Raw genomic sequence first — 23,860 nt, forward strand, 5'->3', positions numbered from 1 at the left:
GACAGAATCCCAAGCAGGCTCCTCACTGTCAACGAGCCTGATGCAAGGCTCGATCGCATAAGCTAGACACTTAACTGACTGAGCCACCCAGATGCCTGCTTAAAGATGCTCTCGTGTGCCCTGACAAGTTTTGCTCATGCCTTTTGTGGTGTCATTTGACTCCTTGTGTTCTCATTGAAAACTGTCCTGTTTAGGGGCACCTGGGTGGCTCAGTCAATGAAGCATCCAACTCTTGATTTCAGCTCAGGTCATGATCTCACCATTCGTGAGATCAAGCCCCATATCAGGCTCATTACTAACAGTGCAGAGCCTGGTTGGTATTCTCTCTCTCTCTCCCTCTCACTTCCCTCCCCTGCTTGCGTGTTCTCTCTCTCTCTCTCAAAATAAATAAATATTTTTTAAAAATAAAATAAAAACTGACCAGTTTTATTTCTGTTTTGATTCCCTAATTGGTCAGATCTAACTGCTGCCATCTAAGTGATGAGATTTGTTGTTTAAGCAAGAAAGAGCCAAAAATATATCAGTCTGGGTTTTTTTCCTAGCAATTTATTTTGAAATTTTTCAAAAATACAAGAAAAAAATTTTTTTCAATAATACAGTAATAACCCATATACCCTTTGCCCTTATTGAACGGTTGTTAGCCTTTGCCACATTTGCTTGCTCTTACTTATTTGCCCATCTTCTTGCTCTCTTCCCTCTTTCTCTGTCACCATCATGGTCATCCTCTGTATGTTTTCCGGAACCATTTGACAGTAAGTTGCACACATGACACTTTACTCCTAAGTGTTTCAGCAGGTATCTCCTCTAAGAACAAGCACATTCTCCTACATGGCCACGATACCAACATCACATCCAGGACAGTTGTCAATGATGCAATAGTATTATCCGTTAGCATAAAATACAATCCAACACACATTTCTCCACACTCCCCCATCATACTCCTCCCTCTCCCGCCTCCCACCAGGATCCAATAAAGGGTCCACTCACTGGCTGCCATGTTTCTTCTGTCTCCTTAAATCTGGACCACCCCTCTCCTCGCCCTTTTTTGTGTCTTTCGTGAGATTTCAGTTTTGAAGAGTCCAGGGCTTGTCATGGATAATGTCCTGCCATTTGGACTTAGCCCATTACCCTTAGATTCAGGTAAAACATTTCTGGCAAGAATACTACATGAGTAATGTACCTTCTCATCTTGTCACATCAGGAGGCACCCCAGTATTGGGGATACTCAGTTTGATCATTTGCTCGCTACCTCCTTTTCTCCCTATAATTAGTAAGTGATATTTGAGGCCTAGTGAAAATCCTGTTCTTCAGCAACTTTTCATCCATGTTTTAGCATTCATTGGCAGTGACCCTTGCCCGAATTAATTATTACATGAGTGGTTGCAAAAGGTGATTTTCCAAATAGCTGACATTCTATCCAAAAGAGCTCTTTTCCTCTCTTAGCCTTCTCACCCAATTTTTTTTATCACTAGAGATTTATTGTTGGTTCAGAGTGTAATCCATTACCATCATTGTTTCTTTGATGCTTGCATTGTCCCACATTTGCCAGTGGGAGCTTTTTCTAACCAGTTCCTATGCCCCTTTAATATGGCCCAGTTAGTCTTTGAGCACCTCCTTGTTTTCTGACACAAAGTGGGTTTTTTTCTTTGTTTCTTCTCAATAATATGTTAAAAGAAACAATTGTATATTGTTTTCTACCCATAACTATATTTTATCAGTGCAGCCTACTATTTTAAAGAAGCAAACAAAATGTATACCCCATTCATAGCTAAAAATAAAATACACTGTATTTCTCCAGAAACAGATTTCTGGATCAGAGCCCAGCTACTAATAACACACATAAACAGTCGCTTCCTCTCAGCAAAGAGTAGTAGGCCATTAAGAAATATCTGACTCGGCATTGTTTGTGTGTGAAAAGCCTCTTCCATGACAGCAGAAAAAGGAAAGTGAGTTGTACTGACAATTCAGAATGTTTAAATCATTCATCGGACAGGTGTTTTTATAATTTACATTGTGTGCCCAGCACCATGCTAAAGGCCATTATAGATCTATAAGGATATATTGTTAAAAAGGCAAAAGGAGATAAAGCTAGTTGAAAAATAGAAACGGATCAATACGTGACAGCGTACTTATTAATGTTATAGGAATTAATAGGGGAAGAGATAGCATGGAGCAGAATGTAGGAGAACTTGTGAAGGAGCTCAGAGCAAAAGTGAAGTTTGAGTCAATGGTTGTGTTTCTGGTTTGTGTAGGCATGAAACGAGACTTTTTCTGACATATGAAGCTGTTAGCAGTGATTGTCTTTGGGGAGGGGGACCAGAGCAACAAGACATAAGGCAGCAGCCTTTTTGTTATATGTCCTTGTGTGCATATATTACTCTTACAGTAACAGAGACAGATTTAAGATCTTGCTTATTAAAGATGAATGACCTAATAGGACGAGGAGTCTATACCAACTGAATAAAAAACTTGAAGTCCAGCCATGGGTTGGGCTGGGTAGTGGGAGCAAAGTTATAATTGGTCTTTCAGACAATGGGGGACTACTGAAAGGTTGTGACAAAAGTAGGCATGCCTTGGGGGAACTAATGTAGCAAAAAAGTAATTTGCACATACACCGAAGGCTTATTTGCCTTTATTCAGAAGAGAGTCACTATGTGGTAGTTAAAATCAAGTTTAATTGCATCTAGTTTATTTAAAACACACTTTGATTTATATTTTTGAAAGTGGAGTCATTGGGATATGTCTTTTGAATAAATCAAGGCATACGTGGATGTATTTATGGATTCTTTGGACAATTTGTTTTGATCTACGACTTCTGAAATTGCACTCCTCAAAAACTGGCTTCTGTGGCTTTGGCACAACCTTTTTTTTGTTTTTGTTTTTGTTTTTGTTTTTAATTACCACAAAGGTTTAAGTGCCAGTGATCACGTATCTAGTCAAATTCTAATGATACAGCTTTTGGAGACAGGATGCCACAGTAAAATGATTTTTGTGGTTTAATCAGTTTTGTACTGACATACTGGGCTGCTTTCAACTGTGGATTCCACTTATACCTCATACTTCACTGTGATGAGTCATGCGCAGGGAAGAATGGAGAGGAACCTGCATGTATGACACACTCTGTAAATGGATGACCCTTCCCTTTCTCCCTGTAAAGCCAACTGTTGACAACTATAGGCTTTTTGTGCTCGGTTTGCTTTGGTTTGGATGTTTGGGCGGGGGGAGGGTGGTGGTTAGAGGTGGTGTTTTTGTTGTTGTTGTTTTTGTTTGTTTGTTTGTTTGTTTTTTGCCTCCATTGAATATAACAAATTAAATCCAAGGAAAATTCTCAAACTGTCAAAATAAATTCAATTTGTATTTACTCAAGTACAGATGGTCCCAGTTTTCAATAATTCATTCAGCCAAGGAGGCTTTTAAAAACTAGTATTTTATTCCTCTTCATTCTAAGCCACTTATTTCTTTTCTCCTAAGTCCAAAAGCATATGAAGCTCAGATCAGTGTTTTGTTTCACCTGTGCTGGAGTCTCATCCAGTGGTGGTGATGGGTTGTTCATCCCGATGTGGATTACTTATGAGGTCAAAGGACTTGTTTTACTCCCCTCTACTGTCTGACAGGCTGAAACTAACAGGGACAAGTGGGAAGTGGCTTAGGTAAAACATCACTCTCTACTCCACTTCTTATCTCACCCCCCAAAATCAACGAAGGCAGCAAGAACACCTTGAAAAAAAAAAAAATGAAGCACCTCTACACAGTATATTCAGCATAAAAACTGGGCCAGAAGATCACATGGTGTGGCTTTTTAAAACAATTCTCACTTCCTCAGGTCACCACTGTTTACATGATGATGTCGGGTAGCTTCTGAGCTTTTTAAGCGAAACCTTTTAATATTTAATGTGGTTAAAAAAGGTTTTCCACAGGCAGCTTTCAACACTACCACAAATCTCTGTCTGTACGGTGGTGGTTATTGTAGTGTATCCCTTAAAAATTCTTTTTTTTTTTTTTTTTTTTTTTTTTGTACGTACTACCAACTCTGGAGTAAATACCAACACAGAACAAAATATTCTCAAATGGCTCTTTCATAGCACTTGCTATTCTAGTGAATGAGATGTTTTTCCCCACTATATGCATTTTTGTTGCTTTTAGTAAAACTTGAATTATACTTATAATGTTTTTAAAAAACTAAGATTGCCCTCCTAGCCTTTCACTTTACTGATTTTGTAAGTCTCAGCTTTGTCCATGATTCTCAGTTTCATTCGACACTTCCTTTTAGCAGATTATGGACATGTAAGTCTCAATCTCTGTAACCTGTTTTCTAGAAATAGACTAAAAGGAAATAAGCTAGCATTTGTTGCAAATTTTGGGAAAATTGTGTTGTGTCATATCTAAAAATGAATTTCCTAGGATTCTGTAATTATAGTCACTGATTCGTGTAGTATCAACACAAAACTGGAGAAAAACAAATCAGGACAACTGGATGTTAGCATAGCAGAGCTACAAAAAGATGGCTAAAGGGATCATTAAAGAGTCTGCTCACTGAAAAATAAACACAGACATACACTTGTGTCCACACTAAAACTACTACTAAATCACTCACGGGCAGGAATAATAAGTGATGATTTGAATGAGGAAGTAAGACAAATTCACTGAAACTAGCAGTGTCGTCTATCCTTTTATTTCTCCATTTTCTCATCTAAAAGAAAGTAAAGAAAATACTTCTAATTAGATGCTTACAACGAGTTCAGCATGCTTGGCTGGATGATAGGATACCCAAAAGCACTGCATTCAAACTCTTAAACTAAGTTCCAGCTGGGGAAGCTTCTGCAGAGCATAGTTTCCCCTTTTTTGTTCTAGTTTCTTGTTTGTTTTTAAGAATTACCCACACACACACCAAAAAAAGCGGGGGGGGGGGGACCAAAAAAAGCGGGGGGGGGTGGGGGGAGAATTCCCTTTAGGTTACTAGTCATATAAAAATGCCCTGGGAAGGGGGTGGAACAAATGGGGAGAGAAAATTGTTTAAAAGTGAATTGGGTTTGGCGGGGGGCACCTAGGTGGCTCAGTCTGACTTGATTTTGGCACAGGTCGTGATCCCAGGATCATGGAACCCCACGTCAGGCTTTGCACTCAGCATGGAGCCTCCTTGAGATTCTCTCTCTCTCTCCCTCCCCCCATCTCCCCCACTCACAATCTCTCTCTGGAAAATAAAAATAGAAAGTGAATTGGCTTTTAAATAAAAAACTCAAAAATGAATTTCTTTAAAAACACATTTTGTTAAAATATGTAAACAGTGCAATATTGTAACAGCACAGCTCAACGTATTTTTGTAAAATGAAGACATCATGTACTCAGGACCCAAATCAATCAAGTGAACATTATCAGCACTCCACAAGCCCCTTGTAGTTCCTTGTCCCAGGACCCCACCAAGGATAACCACTGTCCTGATTTATCACATAGATTGGTTTTCCTGTTTTTATACTTTCCACAAATGGAATCTGGCTACTCTTGCTCAATATTATTTGAGATTCGTCCATATTATTCTGTGCTGGTGTGGATGGTTTGTCCTCAGGGCTGTATATTTTTTCATTGTGTTAATACACCACAAAACTTATCTATCCTTTTTTACCACTGATGGGTATTTGGGTAGTTTCGAGTTTAGGGCTGAATAGTGCCAATATATATATATTTTGGTACTTATCTTTTAGTGGATGGTCATTCTAGGACTGGAACTGCCTGGTCATAGACTTTGCATGTATTCAGCTCTAGAAGATTCAGCCAAGCGGTTTTCCAAAATAGATGCACCAAATTGCATCCCCATGGATGCATGCAATTTATATTCTAGTTGTTCCACATCCTTTCTAATACTTGGTATTTTCTGTCCTTTTTCATTTTAACCACTCCAGGGGATATGGTGGTTTTAATTTTAATTTTTCTAATAACTCACAAAGATGAGCCCCTTTTCATGTATTTGTACATGGAGGGATATTTCATGTTTAGAGATTGGAATACCCATTAGAAAGTTGTCAGTGTTGTTCAAGTTGATGTATAGACATAATACAATCCCAGTCAAATTACTAGCAATTTTATTTTTGCAGAAACTGAGAAGCTCATTTAAAAATTCACATGGGTATTCAAAGGACCAAGGATAGCCAAAGAATTCTTACAGAAAATGGAGAAAGCAAGAATACTTGTACTATTGCATAGAAAGGTTTCTAAAGCTTTGGTAACTAAGACAGTGTTACTGGTGCAGGGCAAGGCTAACAGATCAATGGAACAGACTAGAGTCCAGAAACGGGCCCACTTCTATACTGTCATCTGATCTATGGCAGAGATGACACTGCATTGCAGTGGGAAAAGGATAGCCTTTTCAATAAATGGTGTTCAGCTATTTGGGTAACTATTTGGAGATAAAAGAATCTTGACCTCTTCCTCATTTCATGCAAAAAGTGGATTGTAGATTTAAATGGGAAAAATAAATAAATATATATGTGTACTTTTAGAGGAAGACCAAAGAAAACAACCTTACTACCTGGGAGTAGACAAAGATTTCTTAAATAGGACACAAAAAGTATGAACCATAAAAAATTAATATATTGGGCCATGTTAAAATTGTGATGTCAAGGGACCCCTGGTCAGTTCAGTGGTTAGAGCATGTGATTCTTGACCTCAGGGTCCTGGGTTCAAGCCCCATATTGGGCATGGAGCCAACTTAAAAAAATTAATTTAGGGGCGCCTTGGTGGCTCAGTTGGTTAAGCAGCCAGCTGCGGCTCAGGTCATGATCTCACAGTTTGTGAGTTCAAGCCCCACGTTAGGCTCTGTGCTGACAGCTCAGAGCCTGGAACCTGCTTCAGATTCTGTGTCTCCCCCGCTCTCTCTGCCCCTCCCCCACTCACACTTTGTCTCTCTCTCTCTCTCTCTCTCTCTCAAAAATAAACATTAAAAAAATTTTTTAAATAAAAATGGGTGAAAATTTTGAACATTCACAAAAGGTGATATCCAGATGGCCATGTTTTTTCATTTTCTCCTTACTTTTAATAAGAGAATATGTATGTCGTGTACATATTCAGCTACTCTTTACTACTGCCATTCTAAAAGAGTATGCCTAGAAAACATCAATAATATGTATAATTACATGAAAACATGATGTCCTTTCAATATTACTGTTTTAGGTTCATGTTGTTTTGATGCCATGGACATATAAACATGCAGAATCTAAAGCATGCAACAGCAGGAAACACCAGATGGTTTCGCACATACTTATAACCCTAAAAAAAATTAGCTTTTCCATTACCGTGAAATGTGAGCAAACAGATCTCCTCTGCCTCCTGCTTCTCTCCTTTTCCCTCTCCCCCTCCCTTCTCTCTCTCCTCCCCTCCACCCCTTTCTCTCTCTCTCTCTCTGTCTCTCTCTCTCACACACACACACACACACACAGTTCAGTCTTTCAGCTATGGACATCTCATCCCTGACCCAGAGCCACATCGGGCTCACTATTGCTGGTCACTAATGTCATCTTTATGGAAATAACGAAAGGACACATAAGTGGCAGGAATAGATGAAGTGCAGAAGCCTGTGGTGTTCTCTGCTTGGAAATTTTTCAAAGCTGAAGATTTAATGTTTTTTTAGGGAAATGAAATAGGTGTAAACTTGACCAAGTTAAAACATTCTGCTCTAATACATACTTATTAATTAGAATCATCTGGAGGGTTCTGAAAACATGCTGATACCTGGGATCCTGGGTGCAATCTGGAGGATTTGTTTGATCCTGGGAGGTTTTGTTTTGTTTTGTTTTTTAACTTTTTAAGTTTATTTATTTTGAGAGAGTGAGAGCACGTGCAGGGGAGAGGTAAATAGGGAAAGAAAGAGAATCCCAAGTAGGCTCCACACACACATCAGTGCAGAGCTCGATGGAAGGCTTGAACTCATGAACCTCAAAACCATGACCTGAGCTAAAACCAAGAATCAGATGCTTAACCAACTGAGCCACCATGCGCCCCTGGACCCTGGGAGTTTTAAAAGCTCTGTGGGTGATTCTGATGTGCTGGTAAGGTTGTGACCCCTGCGGGTGCTTAAGTCAGGGTGCAGTTAAAACTGAAATCCTACGTTGATTGCTCCAAAGAGCCACCCTGTTAGACTACCTCATTTGTGTTTTGGTTTGACTGGGGAGGAGGGATATTTGTTTCTTTTAGAGTACTTCTCCAGGGACCTGAGTCCTGGGAATGACTAACAGAAAGTGGTAAAACTGTCTTTTCAGGAATATGCTCAGATGTTCTACACAGGGTCCCCTACCTTCCTAGTTACCCCAGGAGCACCTCACTGCAGATAGTGTGCACACAGTGCTAGTTCAGCAGAGAAGGCTACTGCAAACAAGAAGGATCTAGATTTCTAGTACATCCGGCCATCCTCCCTCCTTCCTTCTCAGCCCCACCACACTGATTAAGAATTCATGATTGTAACTCAAGTATTTCAATACCGTGAAAGCACAGAGCCCTGGCAGTTCCTTCCAAAGAGAAACATGGTGGTAGTGGCTGTTAAAATTTTTATTTTTTAAATGCCATTGTGAATATAGATATACTGTAATGAAAATAAATCACTAAAATTTTTACATAATTCATACAGCCTTTTGTAACTGGTTTCTTCCATGATTAATATCTTATTTACTTTCCCCTTCAGTAACCAAAAATAATTGATGTACTACATTTTAATATTTTGTATTTGTACTGCTTTAATTGATTTCATAAGTTATTCCAAATGCTGACCGCAAAGGTTATTTTATACTCATCTAATAATCGATTTAAGGTTGTATTATGTTGGGGGAACATAGATTATATACAACAGTTTGAAGACCATGCAATAGAAAAGTCTAAAAAATAAGGTAAATAAAGGAAAACTTTTAAAGATAAAACCTACTAGTCTACTATGTAGCTAATAGATTTTTTCATATCTTAAGTTTTTTCCATTCTTTACCCATGTCCTCTGCCAACCAAAGAGCAAACAGGAGATAAATTTTAATCTCCAACCCTTAATCTGATTCTTATTCTTAACACGTTTTTCATTCACTAGATCAGAATATTGTTATTTAATAAAGGACCTAAATTTGTACACCATTAACCTTAATTTGGAACATTTTGGTTACTCAGTAATTTAACAATTTCTTCTAGTTTTGCATACATCATATATATTACCCCATGCAGAGGCTCAACTTTTTCAGTAGGTTGGACAGGACCAGTAGGTAGTATTATATTCTTCATTTGTCTAATGAAGTCCAGAGAAGTTAGACTGTGACTTTCTCTATTATAAATACAGGATGCAACTATTACTAGAATTCCATTTTTCTGATCTAAATCCTTTGCTCCGTTTGTTTGGGGAGCATTTTCATCTCTGTTAATTTAGGGCCCAGTCAGTTCGGAGGCAGAGGAAGGGAAGGAATATATCTACTAGTCAGTGATAGCCACTGAATTCAAACACTGAGCAGGATGCCACTCAGACCTCGACTTGGTTGAGAATCACACCCCTGAGAAGCCAGCACTTTGGCCTCCAATTTTCAGTTGAGGAAATGGAGACTCAGGGAGTCTACTAACCAGTCCCAAAAGAGTGAGACCCAGGTCTGTCAGGTGCTGAAATTCCTTATTTGCTACTTCTCCAGGAATTCAGCATCCAGTTAGGAGGGAGGGGAAATTACACACACACATGGACACACCTGAAATTAAAGTACCATTTACTGTTCTGGAAGTTGCAGAAAGAGTAGTCACCAAGTTAAAGGGTTCCAGAGAAACAAAAGATCACTTCTGAATGGCTGGTCAGCAGAACTCCTTTTTCACTGAGAAGATTTGCCATGGCTAAAGTCTAAGAAAGGAGATTTGGGCAGGCCAAGATTAGATAGATAGATAGATAGATAGATAGATAGATAGATAGATAGATAGATAGATTTCAGTAGGCAAAATAAACAAGATGGATGGATGGATGGATGGATGGATGGATGGATGGATGGATGGACGGACGGGAGGAAGGAAGGAAGGAAAACATTCCAGGGAAAGATGATAGCTTAGAAGGAGAAAGCCAAAGAGATGGGGGAAATGAGGATGTAGGGAATAGATGAGCAACAGGAAAAGCAGATTTGAAGACCTTGCATATATGCTGAATGAGCATGGCTAGTTTAATATATGCCCAATTCCAAATGCTAAGATAAGTGCTGCTAGGTTAAAGGAAGCATCAAGAATTTTTGAACTGAGCTGATCCCATAAAGCTTCACAGCAGAGCGTGATTTGAGGTGGATATAAAGATAGGTATGAATTTTAAGGAAAATTCTTGAACAAAATGTCAAGATGGGAACACTAAGACCTAAGGTATGATTGCCAGGTAGAGATGAGAGAACAGCTTTGCTTTAAGAGAGACTTTGCAGTGGGTTAGGAGGCAGTGCAGAACCATTGAAAGTGTTTTAGTTCAAATGCTGCCCTCACCAACCTCTTTATTGTAAATACAATGGATAAAATATAATAAAAACAAAAAATAATTTTCATCCTTTTATCTTACATAATCTCTTAACTTTTAACCATGTGTTGACCTATTTCTCTCCTGGTTTTTGAAATACCCCCACTGTCCTGGCTTCTCTTTTACCATTATTTAGTCCCCTTTGTGGGCTCCTTTGTTCACCCATCTCCTTGTCTCCCCGCATTACCAGAGTCTGCCCTACTCATCTTCATCCTCTTCAGAAATGACCTGAGTGGCAGTGACACCTAAATATATGTTTCCGGCCCACACTTCTCTCCAGACTACACCCTGATCTGCCTTCCTCCTTGACGTTTCACCCGGGGTGAGTACGGCACCTGCTGTCAACCTTGCCCTGTCCAACCCAGCTCTTGCCCAGACATAGATCTGGTCCTGACCCTCCCTGTTGAAAACTCTCCTGTGACTCTCCATGAGGTGGCATTTGCCCACTTCCCAGTGTGGCCCAGCTGAGTGTCAACATTCTGAACCCACCTACACAATGAGTGTACCAAGGCCTTCTCCCCACCCACATTCCCCTATAATTATGGACCTTTAAAAAATTCCCACTCAAACAGATGGGCATGATGCCTCTAGAAATCTTTGTTTCTTCCAGAGTTGACCCTCTTCCAACCCAGCAAAGGCAATGGCAGTGATTATTTAGATTTCTGCTCCACAGGCATAACCTCAAGAGCTGTAGACCAGAGGAAAGAACCCTCCATAGCACAAATTTATCTCTCTCTGAGGCAGGTGCTTTGGAAAAGAATATTATTAAAGCTGGCTTGTGACGTTATGTTCAGGGTCAGTCTTCATTGCCAAGAGTACCTGCCAAAGGTTTATCTGCCCGTATTTGCTTATGCTAGAAATACTGATAAATTACTCCTATTCTATATAAATGCGAATGTATATGTATTCTATATAAATACATCTGTGCATGCACGCACATATATACATACAAAACATGCATGTGTGCATACATATATATATACATGGGCACATTCACATTCACACACGTGCCCCAATACACATATGTATATAAAACTGTTGGGGAATGGGGACCATTTTTCTTTTTTCTTTTTTCCCCTTCTCTCTGAGTCTGTCCCAAAGTCAACAGAGTGGGGTATACTTTGTGATGGTGTTGCCTTGGAGTTTAGTGCTGACACTCTTTTTCAAAGTCCTGTATTCTCTTTTCCTCAGCCACCCTGGCTGGCAGTAGGGGCTGTGGACTGCACGGAAGTCCCGGGTGCTCTCACCACAGTCTCTGCCCACGGTCTTGATTGAAATCCAGCTCACGTTATAGCGCTCAGGCTCAGGCATTGTTAGAACTGAGAGATATATTCAATTTTAAGCAAGAACAAACTAAATCTGCCTTCTAAGGAAAAGTAGGCCCAGCCTCCTGTGGCATTTCTTTAAATGGATTAATATGTTGATCTGGGAGAAATCGGGAGCCATCCTTCATGTTTTCATTATGAAGCCAGGTGAAATGAAAACCAAATCTTACTGCTAAATGCCACCCCTGGGAATTCTGCAGTGTTGTTTCTATTTTAAACCAAACTGCAGGATCTTTTCTTTAGTTAAAGCATAATGTTGTAAATATAAAATTTCAGTATTCCTTTCTTTTTTTAACTTTAGACACCATTTAGTTGCTTCCTGTTTGCAGAGCTCATACCAGGAACATTTTATAATATTAAGCGGCTGTGAATATCTAATCACATGAGAAACAGTTGCTGTGTATCTACCTTCACGTGTTGGAGAAATTGCAGCCTGAGCCTGGTAATAAGGTACTAATTATCAGAGTACTGCATCATAGTCCTTAGCAGACACCTAAGCCTTTATTCACTTAAATGTTTGTTTTTAAGTGAAATTATCAGTCATAAAATAAATCATAGGCATGAAATGGTGACTTTTGTCATGCTAAATTATTCTTGGTGATTTAGGGTAAAACACTTTTCCATGTCGTGTGCTTTCACTCAGTATCTGTTTATAAATGAGCAAACATGGGGGGGGCGCCTAGGTGGCTCAGTTGGTTAAGCGTCCAACTTCAGCTCCAGTCACAGTCTCACGGTTCGTGAGTTCGAACCCCACATCAGGCACTATGCTGACAGCTCAGAGCATGGAGCCTGCTTCAGATTCTGTGTTTGCCTCTCTCTGCCCCTCCTGCTCGTGCTCTCTTTCTCTCTCAAAATAAATAAACATTAAAAAAATAAATGAGCAAATATGATTTTAAGAGAATGGAAGAATACTTTTCTCTGTTTTCTTAGTTACACACTCTGAACTTGTCATCCTGTACTGTTTATCTGAGTTTAAGGGGAAATTTCTGGAAGAAAGACTGACTGAGCATTGCTTTTTTATTATTATTATTTAAATTCAAGTTAGTTAACATATGGTGTAATAATGGTTTCAGGAGTAGAACCCAGTGATTCATCATGTCCGTATAACACCCAGTGCTCATCCCAGCAAATGCCCCCTTTAATGCCCATCACACATTTGGCCCATCCCCCCACCCACCTCCCCGCCAACAACCCTCAGTTTGTTCTCTGTATTTAAGACTCTCTTATGGTTGCCTCTCTGTCTGTTTGAAACTATTTTTCCCCCTTCCTTTCCCCCATGGTTTTCTGTTAAATTTCTCAAATTCCATGAGTGAAAACGTAGCAGTCTTTCTCTGGCTGACTAATTTTGCTTAGCACTCTAGTTCCATCCACATTGTTGCAAATGGCAAGACTTCATTATTTTGATCACCAAGTAATATTGCCTTGTGTATATATCTTTGTTATCCATTCATCAGTTGATGGACGTTTGGGCTCTACTTCACACCTGTCAGAATGGCTAAAATTAACAACTCAGGAAACAATGGATGTTGGTGAGGGTGTGGAGAAAGGGGAACCCTTTTGTACTGCTGGCCACACTGGAAAAAGTATGAAGAGTCCTCAGGAAACTAAAAGTAGAACTACCCTACAACCCAGCAGTGGCGCTCTGTTTATCCAAAGGACACAAAAATGCTGATTCAAAGGGGCACGTGCACCCCAGTGTTTATAGCAGCGCTATCAACAATAGCCAGATTAGGGACATTGCTTCACAAGGCAAAGTTCAAAATGCTGAGAAGGTGTTTCATCTTCGGAACTCAGCTGGAGTGGAAGGTCAGGGTCTTGTGACCTCACCATGATGTTTATTGTAATTTGAAACCCTTGAAGATTTGCAGGCAGCTACCAGGCTGCTTCTGGGGAGCCTTACAGCAGTCAAGATTCCTCTCCCTGAGGGGACCCAGAATATCCCCTTGCGTTAGGCTATTTCTGTTTGCACAAAAACAGATAATAGGTTCAGAAGTGTGGGTTGGCTTGGAACAGATCTGAGATGGGGCTTTATTCTAATGACACCTGGAGAAATGGGCAGCTCAGCAAAGATTGCCAGCCATTTACCTGTCTTACCTCACCATAGACAGGTCCTTCACGATGGAACGGCAGCTCCCAAAGTTCACCTTTTCCTTTCCTGTTGCTTTGCTGCTGCATCTTTGCTTCCCCACCCCCACCCCTGCTGCTTATTCTTTCTGCTACTGGTGGGCTGGCTGACTCTGTTTCAAACAATTGCTTCAATTCCCTCCGTTTGGAGCACACCCACCCTCCATGGGCAGAGTTCCTGTGGTCTGGCCAGGTACCTGTGGTCCGTGCACCTCTGCCACTCGACAGAGAAGGCGCCATGAGCCTCAGCTTGGTTCATCTTGCATTTAGGCTGCGTCTCTGGGACACGGTCTTCCTCTTCAGAGCTAGCAATGTGGCCTCATTGTCTTGGATTCGATACAGGAGTATTCATTTCATACCTTTGCCTCCTGTTTTGGCAAACACTCTAGAAGACAGATGATAGAGTCCTATTGAAGAATTCACTGTTGGATGACCAAGATTATAAATCTGTGTGGTTACCTCTGGAGAACTCTAGGTGAAATGAGAATGTCTGGTTTGTCCCACCTGCCTCCACAGGTATCTCAAGACTTTTCTCTCTGCTCTTTTTTTCTTAGCCATATACATCAACTGTTACTTATTTTGCAGGGAACATGTATGATACTTTGGAACACACACAAAGTGTAACATACAAGAGTGTATATATAGTGTGAATACAGGCTGTACCCCACCAGAGATCTTTGCTTTGCTTTGTTTAATGCTTTAAACTTTCCTAAATGCTCTCCCATCCTTTATCACTTTAATCTTTCAAGTAACTAGGAGAGGCTAATCTCCACCTTTTGCTGCTGAGAAAACAGACCTAACACTACAGACAGAACCATTATTACAATCCCAGTTTTCTGATACATTCCACAACGTCTTGACACAAAAGTGTACGATCACTGAATGATGTGTGCATGCATGGCTCCCCCCCACCCTGCCAAGCACACACACACACACACCTGTTGCGACTCATTTATTGAAAACTGATAGAATTTACCAGCATCGATAATTTTTCCATTCTGTATATGGTATTGGCGGCTGAGAAATTAATGATTAGCCTAGTAAAGATGGAGTCTGAAAACCTGTCCTATGTCTTCAGTATTGTTAGCAGTCAGTCTAACGGTAGGCAGTGTGGGAAAGTCAGTGATTCTGTACAGAAAAGAATCAGTGTTTCCAAATCACTCGTCTTCCTAACATCCATCCATTCAACCAGCCATCCTGTTAGAGTGACATCGTTTGGAAAAAGTCCCAGACCTGGGATAAAGGGACCTGAATTCTGATACATGCTTAGTATGTAATTTGGGTTAAGTCACTGTACATTTGTGAATCTGATTTTTTTAAGTTTATTTATTTATTTTGAGAGAAAGAGAGCGAAAGAGTGCAAGCTCGGGGCGGGCGGGGGGCAAGGGGGAGAGACAGAGAGAGAGAGAGAGAGAGAGAGAGAGAGAAATCCCAAGCAGACTCCACGTTCAGCACAGAGCCTCAACGCAGGGCTTGAACTCAGGAACCATAAGATCGTGACCTGAGCTGAAATCAAGAGTGGGATGCTTAACTGACTGAGCTACCCAGGCGCCCTATAAATCTGATTTTTGTTTTTAATCTGTAAAATGAGGTGTTGGGATTTTGTTTTCTGATGTTTTCATCCATGTGCAGCATGGTCTTAGGTCCGACACACCATTGTCTACTATAGTATCCCCTTTGTAACCTCCTTACCCACCCACTCCAGAGCCTGGAGACTGGGAAGGGTAGTGTCACTGATGTATTAAAAATCTTCCTTAGGCCCAATTTCCAGGTATTATATGAAATTCCCTCTGCTGCTTAATTCCACTGAATTACATTTTTCATGTTAATAGGCTAATATTTTTTGAACTTGTAAGATGGAATGTATGGAATGAAATCAATATCTCTGATAATTACTTGACGGGGGTGGGAAGGTTGAGTAGAAAGTCATTTAAAACTCGCAGACTAATATTGATTAAAATTATTGGCTTGAAGATTTAGAATATCTAAAATGTAGCCCCGGCATTTACGATGACATGTAGCAGGTCATTTTCTTTACTGGATTTAGGGAAGAACCAGTAATTTAGAATCAGAGCATTCTGTGCATCCCTATATAGGGTGTTCTCAGGCTTTATTCCTGCAATTTCGCATTTTTATGTGGGATGTTCTAAGGGACAAGCAGTTCTCTTTTTCAGAATTATTGGAATCTTTCTTTTGTTATCTTTCAGTATTCACAGAATATGTGGTCATTTCATTCAAGTGTCCATGAATGATTCTAGACAGATCCATAGTTCTTTACGTTTGTTGAATGCCGTATAACAGTGGTTCCCAATTCTGGCTAACCATTCAACATATTTTTTTTTAAGATCACACAGATGATTTTGGTGAGCATCCCTATTGAAAACCACAGGTTTACCAAAAGTGCCAGATTATAATTCACATGGTTTTCTGTCACTTTCACTCATCATGAGAAAGATACAAGAAGCCTTAGTGATGATCCCCCACCCCTTTCACAGAGAAGGCAATTGAGGCTCGGGTTAAGTGAGCTGCCGAAAGTAACACTTCATCTGCTTTTTTTCCCCAATGTCCAACTTCTGCACCGACCCACTGTGTTATAACCTGAAGTCTTAGCCATGTTTCAGATTATCAAAGCTTCAGCAGAAACAAACCTGAAAAACACAGTATATTGTGACAATCATGGAACCACAGAGAAGCAGAGTTAGGTGAATACTCTTCTCGTTTAAGGACCTGAAAGCCCAGCGGCCTTAAGTATCGTGTCAAGGATGTACCACTGGCTGTTACATATATGATCTGTAGGTAAATAAAATAGTAAGTACTCTTACTGTATAGTCAGCCCTTTATAGCATTCTCCACCCACCAGCAGGTTCACCATTAGAGGGCAAGGGGGTAAAACGTCAGCCCAGCTGCACAATTACATTAGCCTTCTGGCCCAGCCTGAAAACCCTACCCAGTCGTTAACAGAGCAGACCCAAAGAGGAGGGCTTTCTTCAGAAGGACACGGTTAATATCTCATTATCTGAGAACAGTTCCCATTAGCATGTTCATTTTAGCTGGGTGTTGAGATTAGCTAGTAGTCAACTCAGGCAGTGAGGAAATGGCCTTTTGATGGGTGGGACTGTAGGAGGAAGGATGCCTGCAAGAGGTAGACAGCCAGAAGGACAGGCAGAATCACGGTATAAGCCAGAGGGAGGTAGCTGGACTTGCCTCCACCTGCCCATTTACCTCCACCATCCATGCCTTCTGATTGCACGTTTTTACCAAAAAAGATACAGTGAAGTAGACTTTTTTTTTAGATCAGAAGGATGAAAGGTTACTAACAGCCAGCTCTGCTTCCTTGTCTAATCTACTATGTCATGCCAGGCACTGAACTACTTACTACAGATGTGTTGTCAGATTACAAGTTGTTTATCTCCGATGGATGTTTCCCCAAGCGGCATAAGTTATATGGGTGCTAACATTTTCCTAAGAAATGCTCTTGGCATCACATACCTGCCAACAACATCTCACTGATCAGGGAAGCGGCATGGTGGAGCAGAAGCACAGAGCTGAGAGGCAGCCAGTGTTTGCATGCTGCTACCCGGAGGCAATAAAATGAAATTGAGTTAGTGATTTATTTCCAATTCCCATACTCCATGATTCCAGTGACTCATGTTGGCAAGAATATTATAATCATACTGTAATTCATTCATTACATATGTGTGTATCAGGGCGCCTGGGTGGCTCAGTTGGTTAAGCGGCTGACTCTTGATCTCGGCTCAGGCCATGATCTCGCAGTTTGTGGGATCAATCCCCACATCAGGCTCTGTGTTGACAGTGCGGAACGTGCTTGGGATTCTGTGTCTCCCTCTCTCTCTCCTTTTGCGTCTCTCTCTCTCTTTCTCCCTCCCTCTCTCTCTCTTCCAAAATAAATGTTTAAAATTAATGTTTAGTTTTTTTACTAAATTTTTAATTTTTAATAAATAAATATGTGTGTGTCACCTTCTCTGTCTAGGGGGTTATGCTAGATGCTGTGGGGAATGCAGCAATGAGTCCCACAAAGACCTGCCCTTCTGGAGCCTCCCATCCAGCCTGGGAGATCAAAGTATGTCCAGAAAGTTCTCCCAGAAAGTGAAATGAAAAATAATCAGTTGAGAAAGATGTGGAAAAATAAACATAGTTTTTGAGCCTCTCTGTGTGCCCTAGGGACTCTACTGGATATTTTATATACATTTAATGTAATTATCATGATAATTCTGTGGGGTAGGTATTATTATCCCATGTTATAGATGAGGGAGCAAACATTCAGAGAATAAGTAATCTGCCCCTAGTTGTACAGCTAGTATATTGAGCCACGACTCAGAAACAAGCCTTTCTGATTCCAAACTCAGACTTTTTCTATTAGATCATGTCACCTCCGGTTAAAATTCTAGGAGAATTGATACTCAGATAGTTTTGGCGGGGCATGATAAGCGCTTTCTGGTAGAGGAGCCATTCGCTCAAGGGCTTAAATATGGTAGAAGTGGCATATATTAGCTGGAGAGTATATATATTTCCAGCAAGGACACTGGAGGGAAAAAGCAGTGGGCTGGTAGGAACCCCTGCCTGCATGTACTCTCTGCCACGTGAGCAACACTTGTGAAAGCGTGGCCACGGAGCAGGGAAGGGCTGAGGCAGGTTGCAGGGGCAGATCCGACAGTTACTGCAAAGGCATCTCAGTGCTACTCCAGATTTGGGTGAGAGGTCATATCTGGCTGTGTCTTATGAGTACTTGTGTGTGGAGAGATGAGATCTGAGTCCACTGGACTGGCTGGGGTGCAAAGATGCAGGACTGAGCTGCCGGACCGAGATCAAAGGTCAGACATGGGGAATGGAGACAGCGGAGCATTCTGTGGCCTTCTCATGAAGGTGCTGTCATCAGGGAACCACACCCAAGAGCAGGGGCAGACTGGAGATGCACACGATTTCTTCAGCAGCAGTTCTAGGACTCCAGAGAGTGGTCAGAGCCAGAGTACGTGGGCGTCACGCTTTTGTAGGGGGAAGAGAGTCAAGGTGAAGTAGTAAGCTGGCACTCTACTGTTGACTAAGCACAGTTGGTACATCCTGTGCTATTTGCAGTGGCTGAAGAGAGACCACAGGGAAAGAATAGCGGTGCTAATGGCTAACAATTATTAACTGCCTGCTTGTACCAGGCACTGTGCTCAGCGTTGTGCATACCTCAGTCCCTGTGCATGTCCCTGTGAGGCGGGGGTCATTTTTCATAGCAAGGAGCTAAGACAAGGGGAAGTAAATAAACCAACTAGTAAATGACAAAGCCGGGGTTAGGGCACAGGTCTGATGGCCATTAAGTCCACCGACTTGGTTAAACAGAGAGAAGGAAAAGAGATGCTGTGATGGGGGAAAGTCAGACTCCAAAAAAAGAAAACCGGAGACAGCTGATTCCTGTTTATCAGTTGGCCACTAGATCCTTGGAAAGTAAAAGTCGGGGCTGGAGTGACTTTGCATGACAGGTGCTGGCTCACCACCATTAACATTCACCTGCCTCCCACAAAGCTTGCATATTGAGCTCTTAACTGATGTACTAGAATTTTCCCTACTCGCAATAGAACAGATGGACTGTGGCACGTTATGTGCCTCTCACTGCCCCATATTACTGTAGCCTGAAAGAAGGGTGAATGTCTGAAAGTCAGCAAGGATGCAGGGAGGCCAGAGACACACTGCTGTGCTCATCTGCTTCTGTGCATGAAGGTCTGACATGTAACCTTTGCCCTTCTTTACATTCACCCTACAGTATTTTTAAGCGATGAATGTTTTACTTGCAATGGTAACTATCTTAATACTGTGATGAGCCAGTAAGATGGCTTATCCTCGAATGGCTTCTACACCATGTGTGTGTGTGCGTGTGTATGCATGTGCATGCATGCACGCACACATATGATTGTAAATGGAATTGTAGATCTGATGGTTACATTTGCAAATATATTTAATTTTAGGGGGACACTGGCTCAAAATTTTCCATTTTTCTCATAGTATTACTATTTCAATCATGGCTCAGCAGGGAAGGGTTATTTGAAGCTCTGACCACTCAACCTAAATTCAAGATATAACAAACCCTCTGATGTTCTGATCTCCACAGCAATGAAAGATTTCAGGGATACATTTTTTTTCTTCCATAAGACATACCAAGATTTTTAGTCTGCTTTTCCCACCAACCTTAGGATATATCGTGTTATCCTGAGATATTTAATAGCCAGATGGATTAGGTAAATCTGACTGCTGAGGGTTACTTTGCAGTTTCTGGCTCTTTCCACCCTGTCCATCCACAAAGAACACTTGGAGACTGTCCAGAGAAGCAGTAAGGACAAACCAGCGGTTTGAGCTGTGACTTTCTAGGAAGGCTTGGATCCCGGCTCTGTGACATACTATATAATCTTGATTAAACCATCCACTGCCATCCCAGCCCCCACTCTAGAGTCTGAGATAATGAGCCAGACACCATCCTTGATGCCTGTGTCCTCGAGATGTGGGGGAATTAATGAGCTAATGCCAAAAAAAACCTAAAAGAGACTTGGATTGAAGGACCTCTCAGAGGAACAGCCTCCTGTTGCACTGCGTCTCCACCGGCAGGCTTTTCCCACATAGCATGCTTCCTTCAGGCCCTCATCCTCTCATTATCCTCATTTATCCATACCTGTGAGAGTATTCGATATCACTGCAGTAGAACCTGTTCCACTTACAGTTTTGAAAAACCTGAAAATATCACACACCGTAATGAAGTTTCAGTGAATTACTAATGATCACTCAGGACTATATGTCCAATGCTAAATTGGCTAAATTTTATTTTCCCAATCATTTATCTGAAACATAAGTATCATCCTACAATCCTAAAAAATAGTAATAGTAAGTAATACGAAATTTTAAGCTTAAAGTACAGTTTTGTAATATCAAACAAGTAGCACGTCTGATAAATGAAATTTTGTTAAAGGAGCTGCTGTAGATAAGAAATGAAACTAGAGTTCTGAAAGAAATCCAAAACTTCTATTGAATTTTACATTTAGAAGTGCATCAGAAATGACAAAGTAATCTTCCTATGTATATTTATAGGTTTCATGAGCACTTATTTCATTTATATATCTTTCATATAAATGGAAAATGATTCCAGAGCAGAGACTGTCATTTTCAGTAATTGTTTCTGGCATGGTTTTAGAAGAGTTTACTTCTAAGGTCTGAGATCATGACCGACCTAGCTTGGTCGGTTAACCGTCCAACTCTCGATTTCAGCTCAGGTCGTGACCTCACAGCTTGGGATTCAGTTTGGGATTCTCTCTTTCTCCCTTTCTCTGCCCTTCCCCTGTCACTCACACACTCTCTCTCTCACTCTGTCTCTCTCTCTCTCTCTCTCTCAAAAATAAATTAAAAAAAAACTTTTAGAAGAGTTGACGTCTTGATTGCTGTAAAGTGTGTGTGTGTGTGTGTGTGTGTGTGTGTGTGTGTGTGTGTGTTCATCTCTTCACCAAGTAAATGTTATTACCCACTAACTAACCTGAAAATTTTTCTTTCACTGAAAAAACATTTTCCAAGACTAATCGGTTTTCACACTTTTTCATCTGTGTTTTGCACTTGAGAACATTTAGAAGGCACAGTTCAAATGGACACACTGATCAAGACTCAGATTCAGAGCCTGACTGTCCCAGCCCACATTGTGCAGTCCTCCCCTGCTTATACTGCAAGTATCCAAGAGCCTCGGGCTTGTCAAGGCCTTCACTTCTCCTGTTTTCAATAAACACCTCCTCAGTGCAGTGCAAGGCATGGAGGAGCAGACACGGCCCCTGCTCTCAGGAGCTGGCAGTCTGGGAGAACAGACATTAAACAGACAAGCGCACGGGTGACTCTATCACAAGCCAAACTAAGTGCTGACAAGGAGGGCACATGACAGGATGACCAGGGACACCAATCAAGGATGTCTTGAGACCGAGTGACACTTGGTCTGGGCCCTGGCGATAAGCAGAGGTGCGTGAAGGGAGGGTGGAGAAGGGCAGGTGTCCTGCAGGTGGGGACAGACCATGCAGAGACCCTCAGTGCTGCAGAGCACGGCATATTCCAGGAAGTGGAGGAAGAGCCCCTTGCCCTGGCTTCCCCACTCCAAGCCGCTCTGTCCACAAGAGAGAGTGTCTCCACCACCTCAGCCGCCATCTCCTATCAGCGCCACTCATTTATGAGACCTGGAGCTTCAGAGCTTACAGGAGAACTCACGTCAGCAGCACCCAAAGAGAAGCAAGAGGCAAAACAGGACATAATTTGTCCCCCGGTTCACTCGTGCCTAACTTGGCTTGCTAACACAAGCAATCCAAGCAGTGGGGATGGAAGGTCAATAATCCATATTTCTCTGCATAGAATTTTTTTTAGGATTGTGAAATTTTGTATCTGTGTTTACTGTCTTCCTTTGAACAAAGATTAACCTTTTTTAATTTTTTCTAATGTTTATTTTTGAGAAAGAGAGAGAGCATGAGCAGGGGAGAGGCAGAGAGAGAGGGAGACACAGAATCCAAAGCAGGCTCCAGGCTCTAAGCTATCAGCAGCAAATCTGATGAGGGGCCCAAACTCACAAACATTGAGATCATGACCTGAGCTGAGGTCGGACACTTAACCAACTGAGCCACCCAGGCACCCCTTTTTAAAATTTTTTTTTCAAACAAAGATTAAAAGGGACCCATTTATAAAACACATAGCCAAATATATTTATTTACCGTTATGCATATTAATATAACAAATATATTTGGTCATATGAGCGTATATAAAATTTGGTTAAGCAAATCCAAGGACTTTTTTTTTTAATGTTTTTATTTATTCTTAGAGAGAGAGAGAGAGAACACAAGAGGGGGAGAGGCATAGAGAGAGACGGACAGAGAATCCAAAGCAGGCTCCAGGCTCTGAGCTGTCAGCACAGAGCCCGACGCGGGGCTTGAACCCACAAGCCATGAGGTCATGACCTGAGCCAAAGTCAAACACCCAACCACTTGAGCCACCCAGGTGCCCCCAAGGGCTCTTTTTACTTAATCGGGGACAGTATATTTTCTGGACACTGATAACCCACAATTTAAATTATAATCTCATCGTGAACCTTAATTCTCAGGGAAAGGGACACTTACCTACTTCTGGTCACTCATTTTTTTTTTTTAATGTTTATTTATTTATTTTGAGAGAGAGCTCTTGTGTGAATGGGGGAGGGGCAGAGAGAGAATTCCATGCAGGCTCCGTGCTGTCAGCATGGAGCCTGACACTGGGCTAAAACCCACTAAGGACGAGATCGTGACCTGAGCCAAAATCAAGGACTCCCAATCAACCAAGCCACCCAGGCGCCCCATGGTCACTGACATTTTTGGTGAATCCTGAAGCAATTGTTCATTGGTAGCCTAACCAGGCACTTTAACTACCCATCCCCAGATCCAGCTTAAAATGTGAGGACATCAGGTAGATTATGACTACAAATGTTTGCTTCCTGGTTAAAGAAAAGAAAATCCCACATATCCTTGTTCTATTAAGGTAATAAAAGGAATTCACATAGAACATAAACATAAATTGCTAAAACAAAAAATGTTTGGCTCAAACACAAGCATCACAGCAAAGCTTACCTGTCACCCAACTAGGAACATCATTAAAAGTAGAAATCTCCAGCCTACACAGTAGTACCTGGTCATGGCTTCTTATAGGCTATAAGGGTTCGTCTCCTGCTCTGCAAGGAGAAATGTTGGCAAGATTATTGCACCGTCTCTGTGCAGTCTTCTCACACGCTGTTCCATTTTCCAGTGAAAGTCCAAAATGACCCTCTAGTAGTGTCTCTCTCTCTCTCTCTCTCTCTCTCTCTCTCTCTCTCTCTCCAAATCTCTGACCCGAGAATACGATAGGACTGTTTTGTATTATAACAACAAGTCCTGGATCGGTTAATTCA

The 23,860-nt window shown here is 41.3% G+C and overlaps 1 protein-coding gene across 11 annotated transcripts in view; it reads left to right on the plus strand.

Annotated features, from left to right (window-relative positions):
- Nucleotides 1–23,860, plus strand: part of LYRM4 (LYR motif containing 4) — a 169,066-nt gene that overhangs the window by 106,353 nt on the left and 38,853 nt on the right. For 2 of the 11 annotated variants that reach the window (XR_006202474.1, XR_006202473.1), the window contains exon 4: nucleotides 10,677–10,808. The exons of 3 other annotated variants lie outside the window; for them this stretch is intronic. The gene's annotated coding sequence lies outside the window, so the exon portion shown is untranslated. Of the gene's footprint in view, nucleotides 1–10,676; nucleotides 10,809–11,096; nucleotides 11,257–12,112; nucleotides 12,262–16,539; nucleotides 16,632–16,659; nucleotides 16,771–23,860 lie in introns of those variants that run through there. 6 more of the 11 variants (XR_006202471.1, XR_006202472.1, XR_006202475.1 and 3 more) reach the window with 6 other exon arrangements.

The sequence above is a fragment of the Panthera leo genome, chromosome B2, assembly GCF_018350215.1.
Source record: "Panthera leo isolate Ple1 chromosome B2, P.leo_Ple1_pat1.1, whole genome shotgun sequence".
NCBI classification, from domain to species: Eukaryota; Metazoa; Chordata; class Mammalia; order Carnivora; family Felidae; genus Panthera; species Panthera leo.